Source organism: Euprymna scolopes, chromosome 12 (genome assembly GCF_053919585.1).
Source record: "Euprymna scolopes isolate OS-2025 chromosome 12, ASM5391958v1, whole genome shotgun sequence".
NCBI lineage: Eukaryota > Metazoa > Mollusca > Cephalopoda > Sepiida > Sepiolidae > Euprymna > Euprymna scolopes.
In genome coordinates, this window is record NC_136493.1 from 143,918,163 (window position 1) to 143,935,293 (window position 17,131).

Genomic DNA, 17,131 nt, shown 5'->3' on the forward strand with positions numbered 1-17,131 from the left:
ATCATTAAAATTTAGACGTATAAACTAAAAAAATAAGCTTCTTTTAAAAAGCATTTGTTTTCTTCGGACATTTTTGCCTGTACATAAGTAAAACAAAACATACTCGAAACAATTTTTATCTTGGTCTAGATAGAGTACCTCTTTTTGGCAAATGGATTTTCCTCGCGTGAAAAAAAAAATCAATTTATTTATTTTCAAAGTAAATCTACTCAAAATGTATGCAGAGATTCGGATTTCTTTTAATATACACATACGAAAGCGCAACTTAGCTTGCTTTTGATAACATTCATGTTTTTGACAACTTTTTCTTACTTATTGAAACAAACCCTAAGATTCTTAGTTTATGACGTGAATATTTAATAATAATAAGTCGCATTTTTCTAGTGGTGATGTGTGATAAGCAGCTGCAAATAGCTCCAACCATTGCAGGATGTTGCTCTCTCTCTCTCTCTCTCTCTCTCTCTCTCTCTCTCTCTCTCTCTCTCTCTCTCTCCCCCCCCCCGGCTTAAAAATGACCTCGTATCACTTTGGGGGGGGGGGGGCAGACATTCCAAAGTTGTTACCTGATCTCTTAACTCTAGATTCCTGACTTAATTTTCCCTTATCTTTTTGTGGATTGACCTACTTTTTATTTCTGCCCGTCCCATCTTCTACATTTATTTTTGTTTTATTTATTTATTTTAATCCCCCCACCCCACCCGAAAAAAAATGTTTAGTTAAAAAAATTAAATGTTTTATATTTTATTTTCTATGACGCTGAAAAGGGGTTCCTTTTGTTTCGGAGGGAAAACGGACCATTATTTGGCCGGTATTTTACGAGCAACTAGTTATGAAAAACATAAAACAAACTTTTTTCTAAATAATTTACTTAGAATGTCTGCATTTCGATAACGAACAAGTAGTTGTTATTTTTAACTGCTACGAATCGTCATGTTTACACTACGATGGCACAAACGTGCATTATTTTATGTGTTAAGGTGTTGGGAAACTAAGCTAAACGTAAACTATAATTGAGTCAGTTGTGCTACCGTAGTTGAACACAAATATGGCGACAAAGTATTGTGTTGACCACTTTCTCGAATGTTTGTGTTTCTTGACTTTACTGTTAAATTTGTTATTTCCGCTGAATCATTCCCCCATCAATAAGATTCTAATTTTTTTTATTGATTTCGTGTGAACACACTAGCAGACTTGGTGGGAAGAAAATAAACTCAATAATTTTTAGGATTTCAAGTGTGAGAGCTGTTTTCCATATAAACGTAAACACCACCTGAAATGATTCCCCATTTCTGCGCCAGTCTAGCTTTTGTTTTTAAGCAATTAACCAAAAACATTTGGGAGGTATTAGAAGTTATTGACGCCAGATCAGTGGAAAATTCCCTCCCAAATAAACTAACCAATAACAACCCACGTAAAACCACTGTATCCCCTCTTATTTTTATAAACCGTTATCAATAATCATTTTACGTTAAGTTTATATGCGAAATTACCCCCCCCCCCCGTACACTCAAAGTTCTAAAACAATTTTTGGTGCTAATGCACTTATTGATCCGTGCTATTTTTTAAATCGTATTTCTAAGTTTAATTAAAGTTTAATTAAAGTTGGTGTTTTTTTTATTCAATTATAAAACACCCTCCCCATGTTAAGAATGGCTTTTTAAATAACATTATCACGGATCAGTAAGTGCATGAGTACCCAATTTTCTTCGGTAACCGTTGAAATTGGCGTCGGGCTTCCAAAAGGCGATTTTAAAAATTCAGTATATTATTTATTTATTTTACTATTGTGACATAATGAATATTTTTGGAGGCGGGGGCGGAGTTGTACACCCATCGCCCATCACCCCCATGCGTAATTTGTATACTGATAGGTTTCTTGAATTTTTTTCACTAGATTATTATTGATTGGACACTAATTAACCAGATTATGAAAAAAAACAAAAATCATTATTTGAACATTTGAAAGGGGTGCTCACTTTTTAGTTACAACGTTATCGTAAATCAGTCACCCATTTTGTAACTAATAAAAACGTGGATGTATCAAAACTATAGAAAGTTAAAAATGACATGAACCTACCCCATTTGTAAGTCAGAAATATTTTTGTTTCTCAAAGAAATAAAAAAATATAGAATGAATATGACTTGTTTTTTATGAAAATAAGTTTCGAGTTTTTTTTGTTTTGTTTTAAACTTATTTAGTTTTTGGTATTGAAAAGTGAGTTTGTGGAGGTTTTTGATTTTTTTTTTTTTTTTTTTTTTTTTAAATAATTATGAAAGGTGAGATTGTGGGTGTTTACTGTTTCTTTACAATAATTTATCTATTTTTATGAAAGGTGTTTTTTTTTTTTTTTTTTTTTTTTTTTTTTTTTTAAATATAAATTTCACTAACATGCTGGAGAAATATTAAATAATTTTCCATCCCGTTGTCAATTTTCATATCGTACGCATCCCAATACATTGCTTCGTCAACATGGGACCGTTTCATATCTCCCGAAGATACTTCCCTCAGAACGTCGTAACTAAAAAGTGAACACCCCTTTCAAATGTCGAAATAATGATTTTTTTTTTTTTTTTTTTTTTCATAATCTGGTTAATTAGTGTCCAATCAATAATACTCCAGTGAAAAAATTTCAAAAAACCTATCAGTGTACAAATTACGCATGGGATGGGGGTGATGGTTGTACAAATCCGCCTTTTTGGAATAAAAATTAAGGTAAATTTTTACATTAGGCCCACCCCCACCTCCATAATTTTCTTTAAAATGACTTTTAAAGGTTTTTGACTAGGCTGAATACGAAAATCTCATTTGAATTTTACAGAGACAAGTAGTTATCGAGATATAAAGACCTGTATTATGCACTGTAATTCTCTGGTGGCCATGTTTTTACGCGCATACGCGAAAATTGTAGAGAAGGTTGAGAAACTGGCGCGGTCTATCCTTCTCTTGAGGGTAGATGGGACTCTCTTAAGCTGTGGTAGGCATCCCATCTAGTGATGGCAGCACGCTAAAAAAATTACCCTTGATAGCCCTGGCAAAGCAGCATCAAGTAAGTATTCAGCAACCGATGTAAGAAATTTCTTTCCCACACACCCAATTTCCTCCCTGCAGATAGCAAATAAAATTCCAAAAACAAAGCCATACCTTTAAACTCAAATTTTATTCACAATGTATCAGAAATAAAAAATCTTTGGTCACGGTAAGTTCTTTGCAAAAACAGTGGCTGAATTTGCTATCCATACGCAATGGAGCCTTTAGTTTGATTCCTCTGTGAGAATGTTAGTTCGGGTTTCCTTTTAGAAGGATCCATGTTGTGCATGGTGCGAATGTTGGCGCCCAATACGGCATATTTGGGGACCTCGTGGTCTCTGGAAGAAATAGGAATAAATTCCTATAAGCAAATATATCATGCCGAACACAGTAGAATATCCTCATTGGTAGAATAAGTTCAGCAATTATGTTGTGTCTGTATTTAGAGAAATGTCCTTCGTTTACCCACTGTTTGGTGTCCAAGAAGATAAAATCCTGGCACTCTAGACAGAGCGCCGCTGTTGTGAGTCTGCTTCCCCCCCCCCGTGTTCATTCTCAGACTGAGAAAATAATACATGACTACAAATTGGTGCCAAACAAGATGTGGCACATTCAAATTAAACCAATGACAGACCGGCCTACAAAGCATGTAGGCGACCAAAACAATATGGCGGTTGTACGTAGAAAATTTCTCACATCGACAAGATTCGAATTACACTACAAACTATGGCCGCGCTGGACATGGACCTAATCTATAAAAAAAAAAAACAATTGCGATAACCAATTCAATTTTTGTGTTATCTTAAAACGAATTCTTTTCATTACTTATTATTCGTTCATTAAACATCGAACTTCATGCTACCTTGGAAATACATCGATTAAAACATTCATGTCATGATCTTAAAAGGAAAAAAAATCGCCTTTACACGATTTTTATTGCAATCTGTTCCCAACGCCAATCTCGACGTTTACCTTTTTTCTGTTACAAGTTTTTCAGGGTGTTTACACGTAATTGCCTCATTTTGGAAGTGGTGCAATTTAATGGCAGGTGTTAATCCACAATAATACCATTAAAATAGTTTATTTGGGATGGTATTTGCCACTCTGGCCTAGGGTTACTGATAGAGTAAGAAAGTTACGAAATTAAATTCACCAGTATATATTTATTGGTATTAAGTACAAGCAATTTAATGATGAATACTGATAGGACCCATAGTTTTGAAAGGCGGCTTATCTTTTTTATTGAAAGATTAGAGCCTAAAGTTAATCTCTTAAAAGGAAAAAAATATTTTTACACGTTAAGAAAAGGTTATGAGGGTTTGTATTACTGTACACATAGATTCGAGAAAGTTGTCAAAAAACAAATATATAACAAATAAATGTTATCAAAGGCAAGATAAGTTACTTTTCTACCTAACTGGATATAATTTTCGTGTTTTTATTCAATTTAACATGTTTATTCAGCTCGAAAAGCATACAGTGTTTACCGATGTATTGGAAAATTCAAAATGGCGGCCGACTCTCTCTTTAACACGGTAAGTTCGGGAAAAGGTGTTATAAATAATAAACTAGACAAAATACTATTAAAAAACCATCGAATATATGTCAAGTTATGTCACGGTAACATATATTGATCGAATTTCTAACAGTATTTTGTCTAGTTTATTATTTATTACACCTTTTTCCGAACTTACCGTGTTAAAGAGAGAGTCGGCCGCCATTTTGAATTTTCCAATATATCGGTAAACAGTGTATGCTTTTCGAGCTGAATAAACATGTTAAATTGAATAAAAACACGAAAATTATATCCAGTTTGGTAGAAAAGTAATTTATCTTGCCTTTGATAACATTTATTTGTTATATATTTCTTTTTTGACAACTTTTTCGAATCTGTGTACAGTAATACAAACCCTGTTATGAAAAATGTTTTCACAACGGCTCTAAAAACTCGAAAGTGCATTAAATTTGAAAATTAAATAATTGTAAAATCATAAACGATAAGGAATAATTTTCTGGGCATTTCTGCATTATGCAGCCGAGCACCATTTTTTTGTTGTTTTGGGTTTTTTTTTGGGGGGGGGGTACTAAACTGTCACCAGGTGGCGCTTTTCGGTCAAAGAACAGGAGACGATAAATATTTCATTGAAATTATTTGTTATTTCAATTTTAAAAATATTTCAGAAAATAAAAAAATCCAATCTTAGTTTAATTCGGAAAAATATTTTATTTAAATTATAAATTTGTTAACCCATCAAAGTTGCTTTAATTTGAAAAATGTTTCATTAAAATTATTTGTCCGTGGGGGGGGGGGGGATTTCTTTTATAAAAATCCAATGTTGCTTTAATTACAAAAATGCCCAAAATTGTTTTCTTTTAAAATTATATTTTCTTACAGACTTTTCAATAAATGCCTTTACAATTATATTTTGATAAATTTTTATACAATGTTTTCGTTTTCAAATATTTTTGTGTTCGAAAAAAATCTTGTTATTTATTGGAGTTATCGTCCCCTAACAATGGCGCTCGGCCGCATAATGCAGAAGTGCCGTTTTAGCAAAACTGGCACTATTTCAAAGCTAATTCGTAATGTAAAATCTTGATAGTGAATTTAAAAAAAAAAAAAAAAAAAAAGTTTAATTATCCCCCGAAAGTGAGTTTAGTAACAAGAATGAACCTCCGCTTAATAAAAATAAACAGAATGGTATATTATTTAATTGGAGTTCTTTATTAAGACGAGTATTATTTATTTATTTATTGCGGACTGTTATTATTTCTTAGTTGTTGTTTCAGCGAACTATTCCTGTCCTTCGTCAGGTGGTAACCGTGATGGGATAGGAACTCTGAATCTCCTAACTGTGTCTCTATCCATTGCACTACGGGCCCCATTTTTCATAACCTCCAGGGCCCGTTGAATCTCTACAGTTTCAGGTGAGAATTGTCTGAAGATAGCGGTTTCAATTCTACCCAAAGCCGGGTAGAGGCTTACTTGGCCAAAACATGGTGAGATGACAACAACTATGGATGGCGTTCCTATCCCATCGCGGTTACCACCTGACGAAGGCCAGAGGAATAGTTGGCCGAAACGTCGTGAAACAACAACTAAGAAAGATGAGGATAATAGTCCGCAATAAATAAATTAATCGAAATGGTGTTGGTCGTGCACAGTTTCTCTAAATGTCAAAAATTCAATTTTATTTTTAAACTAGTGGATGGAGGCTTGCCTAGTCGTAAAATATGCTTAAATAGAATTTAAGTCGTGCAGATTTCGTATCTATTATTACAGAGCTAATTCTCTATTGATTATTATATTGTACACAATATGGTAAGTACTGATTTCAAATTTTCTTTTTTTAATGATAGATAGAACCAAAATCAAAACTTTTAGCACTTCAGCTATGTTCCCTATCATTAAAAAGCAAGTTAAAATGAACATTTTGCATTTCAACTTGCAGACGTATTTCTGCCCGCATTTAATATCATATCCATCCAAACAAAGATTTTACTTGTTATAAACCATCCTTGGTGTATGATTGCTATTTCCTGTTAATTTCAGTGTTATGTGATCAGTAGTTTAATAGTTTACTCACACAGACTTATATCTACCGTTTTATTCATACAGATTTATAGAGAAATTGAAACATTATACCTTAATTTATGTATTTTTGAAGATTATAAAAATATTCATCAAATTAGGTCATCCTTTTTTGTAATAAAAGGGAAGTGTTAGAATACTTTCTTTTTTTTTTTTTACATGACTTGATTTATTCTTAAACGTATCGTAACGATGAATTCTTTTTTGAATGAAAGTAAAAGTGCATTTTAAGTGTAAAAAAAAAAAATCAGTTAAAATCACTGATTACACTGACAATTCATTTAAAAAAAAATTTTTAAACAATTATTTATTAATAATTAAATAGAATTTGGTCGATGGGGGTGCAAATGTTTATAATGTTGCCGATCCATACTTCTCGAAACGAATACTTAGTGGAAATCTTTTTAATTTCTTCTTAGTAATCCTGGATCTCAGTTTTTTTTTTGTTTTTTGTTTTTCAAGATTATAAAATAAAATTCGATTCTTCTGGTCCCTTTGCCTCCCAATTTTTCGTCTCCTAAAATTTGAATCACTTGATTACGGTGTTGCTAGAATAAACTAAACCATTACTTTAATGTTGTTATGGATTTAGCTGAATACAATATTAAAAATCACTTTATTGTTACTTATGCACTTATGTTACCGATCTGGTAGGTGTTTTGTAACTATTCTGTACTTTCACATAATTTAATTAACAAAAAAGATATTGTAAACTTGAATTTAACTTGAAAATACTATTTAAAAAAATAACACGGTAACATGGGTGCATTAGGACCGTTTGAATATATTCACACTGATTTAAATTTAAAGTGTTTATTTAAAAAAATTTTTTTTTTTTTTTTCAGTTGCGCTTGTGCTTTATTACTTCAATTTTTAATATCATAAATTGTCCATGACTTCGCGAGTACTTTTCAAAAGTATTTCATCAGTTGCGCTTTTATTTACTATTTTAGATGAAATAAAGAGTATTTAAAATTATTTTTTAGTACTAAAAAATAATGAGCCATATAGGTAGAAAACTCACTTTCATTAGTAATGGTAACATTTATCATACTTTTTTTTTCGTTTATCTTCTCTGTAACACATATCTCAACGAGTTTTATAAGTAAATAAACCCGTGCGGTTTTAACAATAGAAACAATTCAAAGACAAACCAAAAAGAACAAAAAGTGAGTTAATTTTTTTTTTTTTTTTTTTTTTTTTAACAAAAACATTTCAAACGATACTTTATCTCGCTATGTCAACCCCCCTCTAATATATATATATATATATATATATATATATATATATATATATATATATATATATATATACGATTTTATATCGTAAACTGCTTCAGTAATTTCTGGGACTAAATCTATAACAAGTGGTACCCCCCCCCCAAAAAAAAAGGAAATATAAGAAATAAAGTGTTGTTTTAAATAGTATTAAAATGTGCTATTTTTTAAATAGTATTTTCAAATTAAATTCGGGTTTTACAATATATTTTCTTATTAAATTGTTAGTTGAAAGTACAGAATAGTCACAAAAGATCTGCCTGCTAGCCCAGTAACATGAGTGTATAAGTATCAAATACATAACAACCGCCACTTGAATGAATGGTTTATTTTATTCTCGCGACACCGTAGTCACGTAATTAAAAATTTTAGCAAACGAAAGATTCGTAGACAAAAGGACCAGAAGAATCAAAAACTCTTATGCTGATGATTACACGTTTATGCGTACAAGGAAAACATATTGCATTTGAAATTTTCGAAAGAATTGTTGGCAAATGTTCAGCGGCGTAAATTATTTGACAAAAATTTATAAAAATTATTTTTATAGAAAACACTTTATTGGACCCCAAATAAAACCAGAGAAAATTTTATTTTTTATTTTTTCAATATTTTTTATTGGGCTAAATGTACGACAATCGACGCTGCTATTAGTGTTGGGACGATTCCTAAATTTTTTCTGATTCCAAATCTAGGAAAATGTTGATTAACGATTCCGATACCAAGTACGATTCCGATTCCGATTCCTGTGGAATTGTTGTTTTGAAATATACCATTATAGAATCGAAAGTTTTTGTGTAGCGAAAAAATTTGGTACAGCAAAAAAGTGGAAATACAATTAAGGGAATTTTGAAAATGATTTGATTTTTTTTTTTGTAAAATTTCTTTCATTGAAGATAAAAGTCAAAACAAAACATTTTAACGATGAATTAAACATGCACCATGAAATTAATAACAATCAATTTCAGGAGTTATTTTATATATTAAAAAATATAAAGAAAAAAGGCGGACGTATACGAATGCTACCCCTGTAGCGAAATACACATCGTCTCCGATGTTGTACGTGTTGTACAACTGAGGGAGAAGTTAGCGTGTGTGACAGATTTTTTATTATTTATTTTGGCTTGAAATTTGCGCATGATTTTTGTTATGATTTTATGTTGTTTTTTTTTTTATGGATATTTTTCTTTTTGCTGGAGTTTATATAATTATTAACAGGAAAATTGGTGAGAGTCAAAATGGAATGCACGCTATTTTTAAATATTATTTTCAAGTTTAATTAAAGTTTCACGATACCTGGGTTATTTTTTATTTAAAAATCCGCTTACTGGTGCTTGCATCAACAATATTGAAGCCGACTGGTCTCGCGTTAAAAGAAATACATATCGGGATCAGTAGGAGAAATGAAATGGTCTTATGTCGATGAGGCCATGTATAGAAAGGCTTATAACATGAAAAGTGAAAAAAAAATATTAGATAACTTTGAAACATTTTTAGAGCATGTTCATGAAAAATATGGTAATTGAAAAAAAAAAAAATCCCAATAAACTTTGGGAAAAAGACATGTTTTGAACAATTGAAATTTTTATTTTTGAATAAAAAATAATTATTAAAATAAAAACAGTAGTGTCCTCGTCGAGTAGTTTTTATTTTATTCAAGAAAATAAAAGGTACTCTTGCACTTATTGAGCCGTGCTGGAATAATGAGCACCAGAGCAGCAAGTTTTTCCAGGGCACATTTTATGGAAGTACTTGTAAAACAAACGTAAGGATGCAACATTGCGATGATGGACAGGGGTTGGAACTTATTAGATTAGAGATTTTGGACTCGCATAACTGGAGAAACTGGTGGCTGAAGCATGGAGTGAATGGTCACTTTGAAGAGGTAAAAGATGTTGAGATATTACAAATTAATAAGTTATATTACCAATACTTTCCCTTGTTTTTTTTTTTGTTTTAACGTGAAATTTAAACTTTGAAAGAACCCAAGCCGATTATTTTGTTTTTCTTTTACTCCAACAATAATGACCAATGTAATATTTTCGTTTACTTCGGTTGGACATTCGCCATTAGCATTTATCACAAATATGATGATTGATGCTTAAGCTATGTCATATCAACCGTCCAATTGTACTAATGTTATCAAAAGTTTGTAACAGTTAAATCTCTTCTGAAAAGATAATAAAAAAAAAATTTTTAGACTGATATTTCTTCAGATGTAGTGCATGATTAATTACCAAGTGGGCATCAAGTAAAATTAAAAATTCAATCTACATAAAATCAAACGGTCAAAATAATACATTATTTTTCATCTTATACTCGTTGAAATGTGAGATGAAATATTCGGTAGGCGTTACAAAGTTATAATGTTCACGATAACCAAAAATAGTTTTCATTTTCTTATTGAATTTTTTGTACTTAACCCACCATTTTTTTTTTTTTTTTTTTTTTTTTTTTTTATACAAAGGAGTCACCACTTATCAAGGCCCGGAGGCCACTCAAGGATAAGGGTCAATGGGATTGTAGCATAATAATTAGAAGTAGTGGAAATTTTGTAAATTGGGTTACTTAGGGGAACAGCTCATCAAGAACTTGTTTACGTTGGACTTGAAGACAATCGAATTGTAGTCAGCTGGAAAGCAGGCAAACAGAACAGTTCCACAGGCGTGCAGTTCTGAGAAAGAAACTTTGTTCATGGGATCTACGTTTAGGTGTAGGCACAGATAAAGAGTGTGGGTAATTATTGATAGTGGTTTTGGCTAGACGAGTGTTTTTCGTGAAAGTTTGGCAAGGGGGAACCATAGATTGGAGCTCAGACGAGCACTTGCCATGAAAATAACGATAAAGCAGAGACATACTCGCAACGTCTCTTTTATGGGAAAGAGGTTGCAGAGAAGAGAAAAGGACATCCCCCACAAGGCTACCAAGTCTATTTTGAACTCTGTCAAGGCAGGATGATAAGTTGCTTCTAGTAGCTTTGGCATTTTTAGTGACCTGTTTTCTATTGTGTACCAATCATGTCACTATTTTATTTTCTTAATTTTATTAAATATTTCGGATTTTTAAGTGGGAATCATTTTCCTATATAAATTCAAATTATCACTCATTTCCTGAACATTAATTTTCCGGACAGAATAACATTATTTTCTTTTACTATGTAGGAAACTAATGTTGGCCTTTTTTAATTTTTACCCTTTTTTTTTTTAACTTTTTTTTTTTAACTTGTCTTTTTAGGTTTTTAGTTTTCACATTTTTAATTCAGGCATAGCTTGTAGAAGCTAATTCAATTCGCCAGTTTCTGTAACATGTGCAAACTTAGTGTGTTTCTGGTGGTGCTTTTAAACATGTGAACTAAAGTATGTCCAGTTAGTGGACGAGTGTTTCTTGATCGCAAAAATAAAAATAAAAAAATGAATTCACTACTTTTACAAAAAGTGTTGAGCCAAGTACAAAAACTTTACACTTATGCACTGTTCTGGACAAGTACTTTGGAATTTTTTTTTTAAATGTGCTAAAGTTGGTCGAACACTTGCACACAAAAAAGTTTTACTTTTTTTTAGCGTGAAAGTAAAAGGAATTTTTCTACAAGAAGTTTTTAAAAATTCATAATGGTCAAAAAAGTTTACATTATTGTGTAGGAAGGTATAATTAAAGTTTCTCGCCTGAAATATTATTAATTAGTGCACTTAAGCCATAAAAGCACTTTTTTTTTTTTCCAGCATCGACTTTGATGAGATATAGAAACAGTCCAAATAGTTCAGCTTTTGGTTTCGATTTCCACATGTGCCATTCACTTTGTTTGGAATTTATTTACTATTAAAGCAATGTTTTACTTTTCTAAAAGTATTTAAGATCTCTAATGCAATTAGACGAATTCTGCAATGTATTGCTTATTTTTTTTAAAAATTGTGACTGACGAATGAACAGCCAGCTGAACAAATGTTCAACATGTGATCTTTTCTGGCATTTGAAAGGAAAAAGAAAGAGATAAAGCTAGATGTTACAGGCATATTTTTAATTCAATTTAATTGTTCATGTCCTCAAGCAATGCCAGGTAGCCATGCTGGTCTAAATGAATATATGCAACAGATTTTTTAAAATTTATCACCCCCTATATTAACATCAAAATGGCTCACTTCTATTTAAATTGATAATGCAGTATTTTAAAACACTAGATTGTGTGCACACACACATTGTTCCAAAAGTAAAGTTTTTATATATATATATATATATATATATATATATATATATATATATATATATATATAAACTCAAAAAGTTGAAGAGCTATGAAGACGTGAGTGGTACTATTAAGACAAGCAACCTTTTTGCTCACCATCATTCTCAATGCACATTTGACAGGAATTCAATGACTCATCTGTTTCTGTTGCACATCTATGATCAGTTGCTTCCTTAGTCTCACACCATCATAATCTGCAACAGAGAGATGAAACTTTCAAGTTATGAATGCATAAATTCAGTCATCATAACGATGCAATTTGCAATCTCCTCTGATCCATTCGGATGGAATAAAAAAAATAGGAGACATCACTTTTGGAACATCCTTTGTATATATAATACAGAGCAATGATCTAAACTATTTGTATGCTTTATTTGCATAACTGTTGTTCAGCAGTCCATAATAAGTTAATTTTGTTATTCATTTAGAATTTTATTGACCTATTTTCCTATATGCAATAGTTTTGCCTATATTAACAGTAATTAAAGTGATTTAATAAAAATAAAATTGTCGAAATCGTTCTAAAAATATGTTCATTAATTTTCCAGGGTTGTAATTTAAATAAAAACTTAGTTTTTAAAATTACAATAAATTTATAATAAAGATATAAGTAATGTGCGTTTTATATATTTAAAAAGAATACAATACCAGTCTAATTTTGGGTAGTTTTTATGTATTTAGAAGAGATACCATTTTATTATTCCTTGCTTAAAGCCACAATGGGTTTTTTGGGCTACCAATTCCACAGCCCGATTTTCCCCTCTTACTACTCCTTCTTTATGTAGTTTTTTTTTTTACATGGAAGTCACCACTTATCAAGGCCCGGAAGCCACTCAGGGATAAGGGTTATTGCATGTACAGTAATCAATGGGATAGTATCGTAATCGTTAGTATTGAAGATTTGATAAAATGTCTTAAGGGGGCAGTTCATCAGGAATTTGTTTATGTTGGACTTGAAGATCTTGAGTGGCATTCAAAAGAGAGAGAATACTTTGGTCTATATTCTATCTTATATAACAAATATGGTTTCTTTGTGTTATGGCATATCGACTGTTTTGAGAATATTTAATCTCAAAGTCAATGATTTTTGTAAGTTTTATATTTCAGGTTTCTAATGTTTATGAATATTTATAAATTGTTTTAGTAAATAATCTACACATGTTAGATTGTTTTACTTGTAACTGGATTCATAAGGTTTGATTTTGCAACACCTCTACCACTCATCTCCCCAGTAAAAACAATTTGCTAAGCAATGTAACAGAGCTCCCATAGTTTATTTCCAAGAACTTTCCATTTGTGGAACACAATAGCATGAGACTGCTTCGATATAATCATTTTTAGGTGCAATGTCAACTCGTCAAGCTGTCCTTTTAAAACAAATTCTGACCATTCCCCATAGTTTCCAACTATCTGAAATTAGTCACCATCAAACAAACAATCTTATTCATGCTTATCCCCAGTAAGTGATGATTCATTAATGTTTTAAAGTTTGTTTTTTTTTTCTTCATGAAATTTCTATTGCTTTGTAAGCTGCAAACAATCTTGATCTTTTCTGGCCATAGCTTCCATTTGCATTAAAGGAGCAAGATCAAAATCTTATTGTTCAGCCTCAGCTGAACAATAAGATTTTGATCTTGCTCCTTTAATCAGAAAAATATTATCTATTTGTAAATTAAAGAATATTAAATAGTCCCTTCTGTTAGGTGCGATAAAGCTTTTTGCAAAAACAAATTGAGCATTCTTCTGTAATTGATTTTATTTCTATAAAGATTAAGGTTTTTCTTTTTCATGGCCTGTCTGGTAGAATTTCTGACTGGAGGAAAAAATAGTTTTGATCTTGCTTGGAAGCACTTGTCTCTCTAGCCACACTGAAGAGCTTTGATACAGCAAAATATTTCTACTGTGGATTACTTGTGTGTGTGTGTGTGTGTGTGTGTGTGTGTGTGTGTGTGTGTGTGTGTGTATATATATATATATATATATATATATGTAGTAAGTGAAAAAATATATATGGCAATTTAGCTACACAGAATATTCTGCATTTCATCCACGCTAGGATGCATATGCCCGACGAATCCTAGCATGGATGAAACGCAGAATATTCTGTGTAGCTTAATTGCCATATATATTTTATAACTTACTATCTAGCTCTACCTATGTATTGAGCACTGAAGTAAATACTTAGTTTATGCATAAAATTATACTTTCATATATTATTTTATGTGATTAAATGAAGTAGTCATATATATATATATATATATATATATATATATATATATATATATATTAGCAAGATCCAACCATTCTAATTAGCTATAAAACGTCAAAACACGTGTCCGTAGTAGCTGCAATGTGAAATCTATTTATGCCCGACACCAGTTGGCTTGACGGAAGAGATCGAACAAGTTTAGATGTCTTTTTTTTTTTCTTTTTTTTTATGGGAAAATATTGGTTGTTCTGTGGTGTGACATAACAATTTAGTTTCTTGTTTTATTTTTCAGTTCAAATTGAATTAACTGAGAATGAAAGTTTTAAAATTTAATAATTTACTCATTTAAGCGCATTACTCTCAAGTTATTTTTACTTTGCATCATGCTTAAGTAAAAAAAAATAAAATATTATTTGTAGCAAGTTAATGTGTACATGCAAACTGGTGTATACAAGTAAAATGAAGTATTTTAAAACCAGTATAATATGACTGATAATTATTTTACATTGGACATCAAACGAAATAACTCCTGATAATAAAACTTCCACAGCTTTTTATGGACAGTTTTATTTAAATTTTTTTTAATTGCTTTTATGTTAACTTTTTTTTATTGAAATTCATTAAGTTCAGAAATGGATTTAACTTTTTTTTTCTCTGAATTTGATTTTTAATAAGAAAATGAATATTGACATTCTTTTTGTCATAAACTTTAAGTTTTATGACAAAATGTTTTTTTGTATAACTTTACTATGCAAAATTCTTTAAAGTCAAATCTTTAAGTCTCAAATCTGGTTTAATTTTTAAATCAACTTCTTGTCCCCAACAAAATAAATGTTCACTTTGTCATGACTGGATTTTCTAAAGAACAAATTGTTACAAAAAAACACAAAAAACAATTTCCTTGAAATGAAACGATGCATTTTTAATGGTACCAGTATTTATATATACCTCAAACATGGCAGCCAAGAGCTGTAACTGAATGATTTTCAAGTCAAGTATTTTAAAATAAAAATGATGAAAAAATGAAACCTGATAACATTGTAAAGTGAGTATACATCAGGTCAACATTTTTTTAACAATAAGAAAATTCAAATTTTCAATCTTTTCGTTAAAGATCAGTGTTAAAGATTCAAAGGTATAATGTCCAATTTTTCAGATTCCAAAAATTCCAACTCTGACTCCTTATTTTAAATGATGCTTATGACAAATGTTTCTTATTTTATACATATTTAGAAAGATTATTCTATTTCCAGTTCTTTAAATATTTTTAAGATTAGAATAGACGTGTGAGAAATCACAAGTTAAACAGATTATGGTGAGATTCTGTTACTGTTGCACTATAATGGCAGATTGGCTGGGAATGCTATTTTAAGGTCTTTCAATATTCAGATTCTCTGTTTAATCTCTGGAGATTTATATAAAAAAAAAAAAAAATGACTCCCAACTCTGCAACCCTGTTAAAGACCAGTTCTTTTTATTTAAACTTGCATAGAAAACTCGACTTGTGTCTCCACTATTTGAATTCATGATTTAAAAAAGAAATTTTTTTTTTTTTTTTTTTTCAAACAAGATTTTATATAATTTGAAAAGTTTGTTAAATTGATTTTTATTCAAAAGAATGCTTACTTTCTCTCTAAAATAAAGACACAATTTTATAATTAAAGTTCTAAAAGAAATTTAATAACTTTCAAGCTTAAACATTACACCAGTAAGAGCTATATTTGATGAAAAATTGTTATAATTAAAAAAATAAGTTGCTTTTTTGCAGACTACAACATGGTCATCTGTATAATTGCTACTATATATAATAATTAGCAAAGTAATAACGAGTTGAAACATTTTTCTTTTTGTGCTACAAGAAATATAAATTTCGAAATGCTGTTATGTGACTTAATGATTTTCACTAATAAAAATGTCAAATATTTTATCAGTAAATTAATCTTTAGTTGCAATATTAAAAACAAATGCATTTTTTTCGTTTAATTATTTGAAGTACTCATCTTGATTATTAGTTTCACAGCATAAGTAATAAAAATACTATGCATTTTCATTGGATTTAAATCTCCCGAAATTCCTAGTACAATTGCCCACATGAATCCATGGCATAATTGTTAAATGTGTTGATTAACAATCGGTTTTAATTGACAGTCTTTTTGGAGATTGAAGGTTCAATACTTGCTAGACGCAATAACAAAAAAAGAACATAAAAATTAACATTGCAGTTTAGATTTTGTTTGTCCATTTTTTTTTTTTTTTTTTTAATAGCATGTTCATCCTTTGTAGGTGATTACCAAACTATAAGTATTTATAGTATACAAATTGTAGCTGTGTGGTTTGGGATGGGTACAGGTTCATACCTTTCCCAACAGTATTAGTGTGAAAATGACCACAATAGATTAGACAGGATGTGAATTCTGCATGGCCAATTCCACAAGTCGCTGCTATCCATTTGACCAATCATGTACCAGTTACATTTATGAGTGCAAAATATCCATAGTTTCTATGAATGCTTTCATTCCAAAAACTTTGATGAAACACATTATTAGAAGAATGATTTCCTGCAGACTACCTCATTCAATATCAACTATCATAATCTTCAAAAGTAATCAAATTTTGTTCATTTCTTATAGTTAATCCTTTCGTAATATCTATAATTCAGCCTTTTAATCTTTCATTAACTATTTTACGATAAGTAATGACTTGTTAGTAAGTGTAAAAAAAAAAAAAAAAGATATTAGAGAAAAGTTATTTTTCTAACAAAATTCCTTAATTTCTTTTTTTTCTTTTT

General features: G+C 30.4%; 1 protein-coding gene across 34 annotated transcripts in view; it reads left to right on the forward strand.

Moving 5' to 3' along the window:
• The window catches only part of LOC145291518 (RNA-binding motif, single-stranded-interacting protein 3-like), a 553,599-nt gene that overhangs the window by 456,702 nt on the left and 79,766 nt on the right, over positions 1 to 17,131 (forward strand). The window lies entirely within an intron of this gene.